Here is a 12,372-nt window from a genome sequence, read left to right as displayed (position 1 = left end):
CACCACCCCTCCCCCCCCGTTATTAAGAACAAGGATATTTGTATTTTTTCAGGTGAGTGTTGTAGGAGAGACAAAAGCTATACACATTTATTATTACCTAATATGGGCAGAAAGAAGTTCCTGGGTGATCAAGCTCTTGACTACTAACAGAAAATTTGGCAGTTCAAATCCACCCAGAGGCATCTCAGAAGAAAGGCCTGGCTATCCACTTCTGATAGATCACAACCATTGAAAACCCTACAGAGCACAATTCTACTCTGAAACACATGGGGTTGCCACTAGTCTGAATTAACTTGACAGCAGCTGGTAACTGATAGTATGAGCAGGCACTCGGCACCACTGAGGCATTTTACATTTGTTCTCAGTGAATTTTCATTTCAACCTTTGGACTGAGTGTTAGAATCTCCATTGCACAAATTGGGGTGACCAAGGTCAGAGAGGTTAAATAATCCATCCAATATCACAGAGTAGGAACTGCGGTCTGCCTTTTCCAGGATGTATAATCTCTTAACCCGCTACAGGAATTTAGTAAACTTTGCTGCTCTCTTCTCTCTATAGTCATCCCACTAGTGAGCTCATCCACTCCCAGGGCTTCAGGGAGTACTTCTAGACAGGTTGTTACCAATCCACATATTCAGGCCAGAAGTCTCACCTCAGCTCCAGCCTTGGATTTGCAAATACTGTCACCTCAAACTCAACATGATTAAAACTAAATTAATTCACCATCTTATCCCAGAATTGGCTGTTTCCCAACCATCTCATTTCTGGCAGCAGGACTATATATACATACTTTTTTTTCAGTGTCCCCAGTTATAATCCTTAGAATCATTTTTGACTGTTTCTTGATCCCTTATATCAATTTGTCACAAAATCTATGCCAATGCTTTCTTCAAAATAACTCTGGTTTCTCCCGCCTCCACACCCACTTTCACTCCTTTCCAAGACTGGATATTTACTCATTTAAGTAGGTGTCATATCCTGCCCCTTTGACATGCCCCCTGAGTTCTGAGCCCTCCTCTTCCCATAGCCTCCTCTGCTTCAGACCTTCAACATGTCCTCCTACACTTCGAGTTCTTAAACTATTTGTGCCATGAACACTTTTGTCAGCCTGGTGAAGTCCATGCATCAAATAAAAACATGGGATTATAAAAGAGACATATTATATTAACATACAATTACACAATATTCTTTAAATTATGGTACAATAATCCATGTCCTTCTTTATTAAAATCCTAAATAATAAGATCTAGCAGTGGGTCTAATAACTGTCTTAATTGTGAGGTGGCGATGAGCATAGATAATATATCTGCAACATCTCTCATGTAATATGAAAAGATCTCTAGTTTCTTTTTGTGGCAAAGTCACAGGTCCTGCTAATATTACCGTGCTTTATTACCAAATGCATAAACTTCAATTAGCGGTTAATGAAAATAAACATGTAATTTTTTCTAACCCACAGATCCCCCTTATCTATCCTGACTTAGATCATGGACACTTCACTAGCCTTCTGTTCTAACCAGAATAATCACCCACAGGGCAAGCCTTCAGAACTCTTTCTACAGTGCAGGTCTTATCAAGTCATTTCTTTGTGTACTGACTTTCATGGGTCCCTATTGTCCACAGCTGGTGGTGCAGTGGATAAATGCTCGGCTGCTAACCCAAAGGTCAGTGGTTTGGACCTGTCAGGTGCTCCTTGGAAGGAAGATGTGTCAGTCTACTTCCGTAAAGATTACAGCCTTGGAAACCCTATGGGCAGTTCTACTCTGTCCTACAGGGTCGCTATGAGTCAGAATCAACTCCACAGCAACAGGTTTGGTTTTTTATTGTCCACAGCAGCATTCTCTGCCAGCAGTATAGAAGAGGAGCTCATGTGCAGTGCAGATTTCCCACCCTGATTCTGCAGGTGTGCGCTGAGCTTGGGATGCTGCATTTTTAAAAGCACTACCAGGCCAGCTTGCACCGGTGGTCTGCAGACCCCAATTCCAGTTGCTGTGGAGTTAATTCATGGTGACCCCATGTGTGTCAGAACAGAACTCTGACACATGAGGTTTGCAATGGCTGATTTTTGGGGAAGTAGATCTCCTGGACTTTCTTCAAAGGTGCCTCTGGGTGGACTTAAACCTGAAACCTTTCAGTCAGCAGGGAGTACATTCACTGTTTATACCACTCAGGGACTCCAGTCTGCAGACTAGACCTTGCAAAAAAGTATACAATTCACACTTGTAAGCATGGCCTTCAACACCTTGCAGAATGTGCTTTCTTATACCCACCTTCCAGTTCCACTCCAGCCACAACGGATTACCATCTATTCCCAAATGAGCTGGTACTTTCCCATCTCCTCTCTGGAAAATCCTCTTCCTTCCCCACTCCTTCTGTTCCACACCAAGCACACACTTCTCTGCTTGCTTAAATCTTACTCATCCTTCAAGGCTCATCTCCAGTATGACCTTCTCTCTGAAGGCCTCCCTGATTTGCTCACTCAGACTAAGCCGATCTTGTTGTCCCTGACAGTTTTCTAACCACGCTGTAGTGTAGTTAATTATGCCAGGCCTCTGCAGAGGCAGAGGGCCTCAAACTCAGATCTGCCTGAAGGACTGCAGTGAATTCCTTCAGCATCTGACACACTTGGGGTAGGGAAGGAAATGAGCAACAATTAAGTACTGGCTAGATTAGTCATTGGAAAGTAAGACAAAGTCCTCGCTTTCACGTAGTTAATGCTCCATCCGGTTCATCTTCCTCACTCATCTACTCAACGGCCTTTCTCAACGGCTCTGAAGTCATCTCTGTGACTAGTTCAGCCCACATTAATCTTTTTCTTCGTTAGTCTCCTATACTGATGAATAATCAGGATCTTGCCGTTTTCGTACTCATTCATTTTTATTGAACTTCTACTATATGCACAGGCAATAGAGAGTGAGGATATACGACCTATGAATAAGGCCTCTCAAGACGCTTAGAATGTGGCTAACTCCTCTCTCGTTGCTGTATTTAATCTCCCTGGCTAGGCTGGAAGCTCTTTGAAAGCAGAGGAAGTCTTTTTTTTTTTTTGTATTCTTCACCGCATCTAACATACAGCTGGCACAAGTGTCCAAACGCTTTTGAGAAAAGTGAGTAAAATACTTTTTTCCCCCAACTCTCCCATTCAGAGCTTCCCTTACCTGATACTAAAAAACTGAAAAAGCTCTTTGCAGTATTCTGAAGAAAACTCCCTCAAGAGCTGGAGTTGGGAGTTGGAACTCTTCCTCAGAAAAACAAGTCCCAAGAGCGCAAACCCACAGCAATTGGGCCGGCCGTTGCTGGGACGCATCTGTTGCTAAGAAAAAAGAGGCGACGCCTGTGCTAAGATTGACAAAGCACCTCCACCAATAGAGAGTCTGCTCCCTCAGAATCTCTTGCATGGCTGGCTGGTGATTGGTTGCTATGGTGTGACGCCACCCAACGTGAGCCGGCGCAGTTTCGGTAGGAAGGAGTTGTGCAACTAAGTTATGTCGAGGTGGCTTCAGGCAGGGACGCAGCTCTCAACATAACAACGTACCGTCGCCAGAGGTGTATCCTTTTGGGATGTGGTCTCTTACAGCCTGGACTGAAGGCGGATGTGAAGGTTGCCCAGTAGAAATGCCTTGGGGCAGCTGCCCTGCTTGCGAGCTTGGGGGCCTCTTAGGAGCCTGCTCTAGTTTCCTGAGGGAGAGGAATTTGGGCTGGATTGGGTGTCGTGGGTGTGTTAATTTTTCTCTTGCTAAAATAACTTTTGTATAAAGTACAGCTTGACTTAAGCTGGAAGTATGGGCTCAGGGGAAGAAGATTAAATGGCTGAGCTGCTTCGAAGTTCATTTTATCTGATTATGGGTCCTTTGGGGGTCATACAGTGAATCTCATGTCTCAGAACAGTTTCCTCTTTCCTTTAAAAAGTAATTACACTGCCTAATTTGTAAGCTAAGAGAAGCAACTCGACGGCAGTGGGTTATGAGTTTAATTCGTCAGCTGGCAGAATTTAATAAAGGAATGCAAATTGCTACTGTAATTGATCAAAATGAATTTTTTATACCCAGTTCAAATGAAAATGTTTGAGAAGTGACTTGTAGACTTATGACATTTTTGGGACGTGGTAACTCTAAGTGAAGATAAAATCTAGAGGAGGATCATGCAAGTTTCTGAAGGATTAGTGTTTGCAAAAATGTAAATAAATTTTGTTCTAGAAGTCATCAAAAACAAAACAAAAAAACGAGGAAGAAGTCGTATCTAAACACTGTGACAAACTTTTCCCAGGTCCTTCCACTCCCTGACAGTTAAAGATTAGTTTTCCTCTGAGCTCGTCCTGAGTCGTCTTTTCTCAGTTTTTGCCCTCTTTTTTGTGACATTGTATCTATTTTCCTTAACTTCAACTATCATCTCTAAACACGGTAGTGAGTTACATTTCTATATCCTCAACCTCATGTTTATCCTTAAGACATCAAAACTGAATTTCCAGCTACCTATTGAACATTTCCAACTATATGTCAAACTCAGTTCCTTGTATTTCATAGTTGCTAAATAAAAAAAAAAAAAAATTTTTTTAAATTAAGATATTGAATAGATGAGTGAATGAATTCGTGTACCACAAGCATCACATCTTAACAGAGCCAAAAGACAACTCATTTTCTTTCAGGTACCTTTTGGGTATCTTTCAGAACATTTTTTTCCCTCATTTATGTCCTATCTTAGGTAATAGTATCACTGTCCATTAGTTTGCACAGCTAGAAATCCAAGAGTCATCCCGAACTCCTCTTCTACTGCCCACAGTCAACATGTTTCTAAATCCTGTCATTTTTCCCCCTAAATAGTTCTCGAATAATCCATCTCCTCTTAGCCATCCTCATTGCCTCTGCCTTATTTCAAGTATGCCTAATCCCTCATGTCGTTAGTAGTAATAGTCTCGACTTGTTTCATCTCCTCCCCTCTAATTAATTTGTCAAGTTGCCACAAAGAGTTCCAAAACAGAGATTCAATCGTGACATCACCCTGCTGAAATATCCTCAATCTGGTATACGGTACCTTGTGCAAAAAGGGTTCTGAAAGATATCTGAAAGGTAAGGTGTCATTTTTTTAGCCTCAGTTCCTCCCCCTCTTCCTGGCCCAGCCCACACTTTAGTCCAGTGGTTCTCAAGGTTCTCCACTGAAGACCCGTAAGAACCAAGGGGTTTGAAACTACAGGGGCCAGAGGTAGTAGAGGGCTGATAGCAAGAGAGGTTGTAGCTTGAAGTAGACTTCTGCCACAGAGATATATTTGTTTCACATGAAAAATTCGTCAGGTTTTTGCATTCTGCTCTACAATGTATTCATATGTGTCTTAATTTTTAAAAATGGCTATAATCACTCTGGTGTATTCACTGAAATTGACAGAAAATTGAATAAACTCAAAGAAACCCAGGAAGCTGTGGCACGCTTATCCTGTGGTTTTCCACAGCCATTGGTATGCTACAACACATTCCAGGAGTTTAGGTGTCCCAGGTCAAGAGCCAGGCCTCTGCTTACACAGAGCTCCCGAATGTTCCCCAAATATGCCATGTCCTTTCACAGTTCTGCATCTGCTCATCCTCTTTTCTCTGCCTCTACCTGCAATGCCTCTTTTCATCTTCATTACCTGGTAAACTCATATTTATTTTTCAAGACCTAACTCAGGTATCACCTTCTCGGTAAAGCCATCCAGGTAACCAATAGAATTAGTCACTCTTTCCTCTGTTTTTTCCCTTATAGCAAGTATCACCCTTAAAAACCTGTTGCTGTCAAGTTGATTTTGACTCCTAGAGAACCCATATGGTGTGTCACAATGGCTTGTTTACATGGATGTCTCCCCGGCTAGACTGTGAGCTCCTTTGGGAGGAGATGGTGTCTTATGTCTTTATATCTGCATTATCTAGCACAGTGTCTGACATGTGTGCTTAATAAAATATATGTTGAATTATTTAATTGATTGACTATCACTGAAAGGAAAGTCAAAAGAGGCTCTCTAACAAAAGACTCTGCATTCTCCCAAAGCATTTCTTTTTCTAAAAAAAAAAAAAAATCATAAATCCTTTGCAGTCAGATTTAAGGAAGTAAGGATTATGACCTTGTGATTTGGGTGAGACACTAAACTTTTCTGCCGTCTTTTCTTTAGAGACACCCTAGGGGGATGTTCACTTGGAAGAATGAGTCATAAGTCACAATTCCAAGAAACGTAGAAAATAAATTGGAAACGTTTAGTAATTTCTTCATGTCACAAATTCATAATTGGCTGATGTGGTCAGAAATGAAATGTCTCCATGGAGACTAATGAACACTTCCATGCTCTTCTGAGAATGCTGAATTAAATTTGCCTGGAACAAGATTTTTAAAAATAAGTGTTAGTTTTATTAAAAAAAAAAAAAAGTTACCGTGGAGTTGATTCTGACTCCCGGTGACTCATATATTTCAGAGTAGAAATATACTCTGTAGAATTTTCAATGTCTGTGATCATTTGGAAGTAGATAACCAGGCCTTTCTTCTGAGGTGCCTCTGGGTGGATTTAAACTGACAACCTCTCAGTTAGTAGTTAGGCTCTTAAATTTGTGCACCCCCCACGGACTTCTTAGTTTTCTTAGTTGAATGAAAATATAATGAGTCAAGAAGCTGTAACTGAAAACACTTCTTTGATCATTTAAGGGCATCTTGATAAGCTTCAGTTGGCTTTACACAAAGGTAATCTGACAATTAGTTATGACATAGTTATTAACTTATTATTTTGGTACATAATTTCCCACCCTTTTTATGGATACATAAAAGGAAGTGTTAGCTCAAAAACTAGAGGTAGAAGACCCTAAATAGGAGTCTTTAAACCTTTTGTTTCTCTGTATCAGTAGGCTAGAGGGGAGGGAAGGTAGGAGGGAAGAGAGTGCCTTTTTTTGAGCCCTAAACTGCTGAGATTGAGGCATGTTTGCAAAGTGGTTGGTGAAACCACTACAACCTGTCACATGAGGAGCTGAGGCATATCCCAGAAGAGTCCCCAGCTTCCAAAATGAGAAAACAGGCAGAAAAGTCTGACCCAGGAACAAAGCTTTAGCTGTTGGAAGAGAAGCCAATTCTGGTAATTCTAAAAAATGGACTAAAACTTCAACAAGAAATTGGGATATATGCAACACTAAAGTGAGGAGAAAGTCACCCCTGCCACTTCTGTACAGAATGCAATATGGCTTGAGCCTAATGGGGACTAAAGAGGACACAGGCCCACGGTACCAGAATTGCTAGCCCTTCCCATTATGGAAGTGTCATGGATTGAATTGCATCTCCCCAAAATATGTGTCAACTTGGTTAGGCTATGATTCCTGGTATTGTGTGGTTGTCTTCCATTTAGTGGTTTTCCTATGTGTCATAAATCATAATCTCTGCCTAACACCCTTGCTCAGGCCACATCCCTGATCCAATGTGAAAGGAGTTTTTTGGGGGTGTGGCCTGCACTATCTTTCATCTTACAGGAGACAAAAGGAAAGGGAAGCAAGCAGAGAGCTGGGGGGCTTGTACCACCAAGAAAGCAGTGCCAGAAGCAGAGTGTGTCTTTTGGACTTGGAGTTCCTGGGAGGAGAAGCTCCTAGTCTAGGGAAAGATTGATGACAAGGACCTTCCTCTAGAGCCAACAGAGAGAGAAAGCCTTCCCCTAGAGCTGATGCCCTGAATTTGGACTTTTAACTACTTTATAGTGAGAGAATAAACTTCTGTTTGTTAAAGCCATCTACTTGTGGTATTTCTGTTATAGCCACACTAGAGGACTAAGACAGAATTTGGTACCGAGAGAATGGGGTGGTGCTCTAACAGGTACCAAAATGTGGAAGTGGTTTTTGAAACTGTGAATGGATAGAGACTCAGGAGGAAGTGAGGAGAACTGTTAACACCAGAAAAAGTGCAAATGGTGAGAAACAGCAGCAGAGGACTGGCAGCAGCAGAACCAGAAGACCAGCACCAGACAGCGCTGTAGCTGACCCCGGAGTGAGAGAGCTGAGAATTGGGTCTGATTCCCAACCAATGCATCTCAAGAACAGCTACCAACTCTCTGTCAGTGGAGCCTTATTTGTTGCTATGATGCTGAATGGGTTTCAGGAGAGCTTCCAGACTAAGACAGACTAGGAAGAAAGGCCTGGCAACCTACTTTCCAACTGATTATAGGGATGGTGCAGGACCAGGCAACATTTTGTCCCACTGCAGCCATGAGTCAATGGCAGCTAAAAACAACAACACATGTATAATGACTATTACCATTAATGCACTTTAAATATTAAAACAGAGTCACTCAAATAATGGACTTCAAGTTAGAAAATTATGGTTTGAAGTCTAAATTTGTCCCTTTCTCAGTAAGTGCCATCAGGCAAGCTACTGAGCTCTCTAAATTTCGGTTTTGACATCTGCAAAATCTGGGGGTGATAATGCTTTCATCAGAGCTGGATAAAGGGTAAGAGCAAGCACATTGCTGTTGTAAGGGATGTAATACAAACAATCCTAAAGCTTCACCATAGTGAATCAGAAATATGTCATCAATTGTTTGGGGTTTCTACAGGGGACTTCTTACATACCAGGGGAAAGATAAGATTGATTCTTTCCTCAACCAAGTGGACTGAGCTTCAGATTTGAAATAAAATCCATCTCTTTTGAATATTTTTGCCATGAGAGGGTACAAATAACAAGGTTCAACCAAAAGGCAAAGCCCCCATCCCTGAGCTCAGCTAGCTTTAATATCAATATTTGAACAGCTCAGAATGTTCCCAAGATGCTGTCTAATTTTGAAAACTGTTTAATAAATTCCTTATGTTAAATGTAAAGAAAGAGACACATGTGTTTGTTTACAGGAATCAGTTTTCCCCCATTTCCACTAAATACGTGGTGAACAAGTATTTAAAGAGCATACGATGAAGGGGTGCCAAATTATGAGCCTGCTCAGATTGCCCACAGATCTTAATCTGTCTCTTTCCATAGAGTTGCCATAAAAGGCCAACAGAGCACCTAAATGTGGCAGATACTCAGTGAGTGGTTATTGAATTGGAATTAATCCTAAATGCTATTCAAAGTGAATTTATAGACATTGCCTCTGCCTTTTGGTGAAAATTAAATGCAGATTTGAATTAAATGCACATCAGTGCCAGCCTACCAAATATTTGTTACTCATCTGCAACAAACCAAACAAACCAAAACCCGTTGCCATCACATTGATTCTGACTCATAGCGACCCTATAGGATGGAGTGGAACTTCTCCATGGGGTTTCCGAGGAGTGGCTGGTGGATTTGAACTGCCGACATTTTGGTTAGCAGCTGAGCTCTTAACCACTGCACTATCAGGGCTCCATCTGTGACAAAGGCAGCACAGAAATTAAGAGTATTTAGGAATCTTATAACAATTTGACAGAGTAACTTTATGTATGTACAAACTTAGGGCTTGTATTTTATGTCTTTATTTCATTTTTCTAGCAATTTATTTGTACTGTATTTTATAGAAGTATCAGTCTGTGAGAGCAATCAAAACAAAACAAGCTCTTTGCCAAGTCTACTGCAAAAATGAAGACCATTCTCAGCAACCAGGCTGTCAACATTCCAGCAAATGTGGGCATCACTCTGAAGGAAAGCACAGTCATTGTGAAGGGCCTCAGGAGAACCCTACAGAGGGACTTCAATTATGTCCATGTGGCGCTCAGTCTCCTTGGAAAGAAAAACAGACTTCCAGTTGACAAATGGTGGGGAAATAGAAAGGAACTGGCTACAGTTCTCACTATCTCTAGCCACATACAGAATATGATCAAGTGTGCTGCACTGGGCTTCTGTTATGAGATCTGTGTATGCTCTCTTCTCCATCCGTGTCCTGATTCAGGAGAGTGGGTCTCTTGTTGAAACCCAGAATTTCTTGTGTGAAAAATACATCCACCAGGTCCCAGTGAAACCAAGCTTGTTTGGTATCTCAAGCCCAGAAAGATGAGTTAATTCTCCAACAAAACAACATTGAACTTGTATCACATTCAGCTGCTTTGGTTCAGCAAGATGCAACAGTTAAAAACAACAGTATCAGAAAAAATTGAATGGTACCTATGTCTTTGAAAAAGGAACAGTTCACCAGGCTGATGAGTAGGATGTAAGAGCTGTCCAGCTACAGCAACAAGATGCCGAATGATTTCTACGTCCCTATTTGTGAAATTTTTAAGTGCAATAAAATTTGCCTATTGATTGGTGGGGAGGTGGGGGGGGGGGGCGTCGAAGAAAACAAATAAAAATAAACTGGCCCGTCCATGCAATAGTCTGAGAAGCACTTGACAGACATCCAAAACTGAACTCCTGATTCTCCTCACCGACCTGGTCATCCTGCAGTTTTCTTCATCTCAAAACAAACAAATAAAACAAACCCATTGCCACTGAGTGGGTTCCTACTGACATTGACCCCATAGGACAGAGTAGAACTGTCCTGTAGGGTTTCTAAGGAGCTCCTGCTGCATTTGAACTGCCGACATTTTTGGTTAGCAAAGGTAGCTGTTAACAACTATGCCACCAGGGTTTCCTTCTTTATCTCCCCATCCCAGTATCCCAGTGCCGTCAGTTGATGGTAATTTACGGTTGCTCAGGCAAAAACTTACAAGTCGCCTTTGACTCTTCTGCTTCTCTCCATCACTCTTTTGGGATATGTTTTTAACGCTGCAGCCAGAAGGATGCACTTTTAAGACGTAAGTCAAATCATGCCACTTCTCTGCTTAAAATCCTCCCATAGTCATAGTTCCCATTTCACTCTGAGTAAAAGCCATTACGATGCCCTTACAATGACTTACATGGTGCAGCATGACCTGGCCCTGTTCCTAGTCTCATGTCCTACTATTCTTCCCTGTGGCTCACACTGCTGCAGACGCACAGGCCTCCTTGGAGTTGCTCAAACACACCTGGCACTCTCCTGCTTTGCGTTATCTCTTCGCTCTGTCTGCGATATTTAACCCAGATATCCTTCAAGTTTTTGCTAAAATGTTAACTTCTTAGTGAGGCCTGTCCCTACCCTATTAAAAACGGCAATTTCTCTGCACTCTTCACTCTCTAGCGCACTGTATAATTGACTTAGTATGTTCGTTGACTGTCTTTGTCTACTAAAATGCAAGGTCTATGAGGGCAGGAATTTTTGTCTTGTTCACCGCTGCTAAATTTTGCAAGAGTGATGTTGTCTTTTAAAACAAAAATATGCATGACCTATTTCTATATATTATGGGTACATGTAGGTGAGAAAAATATTACAGATGTACTGAGGCGATTCACACCAATTTATGAAAGAAGGTTGCATTTGGGGAGGGGTGGCTAACTTTTTGATGTTTTGTCGTTGTTGTGTGCCATCGCATCTCTTTCGACTCTTAGCGACCCTGTAGGACAGGGTAGAACTGCCCCATAAGGTCTTCTAGGTTGCAGTCTTTACAGGAGCAGATTGCCATGTCTTTTCTCCCGTGGAGCGGCTGGCAGGTTTGAACTGACTACCTTTCAGTTAGCAGCAGAGCACTTTAACCATTGTGCCGCCAGGGCTCCTTTATGATATTTTATTTCTTATAAAATAAAAAGCCTGAGAGCAAATAAAATGAAATGTAAGATTTGTTCTATTTGGGGATTGTGAGTATGGAGTACACAACAGCTACATGTACAGAATTACTAAATATGTTATTCTTTGCACTATGCTGTATTCAAAAACTCAAATTAAAAAGAAATGGCTTTAGACTGTAAGATCCTTAAGAATATGTAAGATCCATGTTTTATTCATATTTATGTCAACAGTACCTAATACACATAGTGGCACACAAGAGGTTCTTAATAAATACATGTTGAATAGCTAAATATTTTAGTAATATAAAAACAAGAAGGAATTAAGGGAGAAAAGAAGAAGAGTTGTAGAAATGTTGGAAGACAAAAACCAAACCAAACCATCGAGTCAATTCCAACTCACAGCAACCCTATAAGACAGAGTAGAACTGCCCCACAGAGTTTCCAAAGAGCATCGGGTGGATTTGAACTGCCAACCTTTTGGTTAGCAGCCGTAGCACTTAACCACTATGCCACCAGGGTTTCCTGTTGGAAGACAGAAGGGTGAAAAGTCTTTTGGGTTGACATATGCATGAACTAAGGTAATATCCATACTGCCTGAGACTTTCAGCTGAGCTATGTTATTCTGAAGCAGATAGAATTTTTGAGATGGCAAGAAGATAAAGACATGAGAAAAGACCCTTCACCCAGCAGATACCAAGAATGTCTTAGAGATTCATTGGTTATTGTAGTAGTGTTCCCAGTTTCCCAATGAATATTAATCTTTGGGGTTCAGGAAAAAAAATGGAATTTCTGGGATTTCTTTGGAATTCTTGAAATCATAAGTTATTCTGTATTTTTCAT

General features: G+C 41.3%; 2 protein-coding genes across 7 annotated transcripts in view; one reads left to right on the top strand and one right to left on the bottom strand.

Moving 5' to 3' along the window:
• DNAI3 (dynein axonemal intermediate chain 3) overlaps positions 1 to 3,270 on the bottom strand; it is a 100,425-nt gene extending 97,155 nt beyond the window's left edge. For all 4 annotated transcript variants that reach the window (XM_049879652.1, XM_049879653.1, XM_049879654.1 and 1 more), the window contains exon 1: positions 3,159 to 3,270. The gene's annotated coding sequence lies outside the window, so the exon portion shown is untranslated. The remainder of the gene's footprint in view (positions 1 to 3,158) is intronic.
• Positions 3,271 to 4,574: 1,304 nt separating this feature from the next.
• The window catches only part of MCOLN3 (mucolipin TRP cation channel 3), a 48,531-nt gene continuing 40,733 nt past the window's right edge, over positions 4,575 to 12,372 (top strand). The window contains exons 1-2 of one of the 3 annotated variants that reach the window (XM_049879659.1): positions 4,575 to 4,645; positions 4,954 to 5,066. The gene's annotated coding sequence lies outside the window, so the exon portion shown is untranslated. Of the gene's footprint in view, positions 5,067 to 12,372 lie in introns of all 3 variants that reach the window. The other 2 variants (XM_049879657.1, XM_049879660.1) reach the window with 2 other exon arrangements.

Source organism: Elephas maximus, chromosome 3 (genome assembly GCF_024166365.1).
Source record: "Elephas maximus indicus isolate mEleMax1 chromosome 3, mEleMax1 primary haplotype, whole genome shotgun sequence".
NCBI lineage: Eukaryota > Metazoa > Chordata > Mammalia > Proboscidea > Elephantidae > Elephas > Elephas maximus.
The sequence above is the reverse complement of the archived record's forward strand: the minus strand, read 5'-3'. Positions and strand labels throughout refer to the sequence as shown.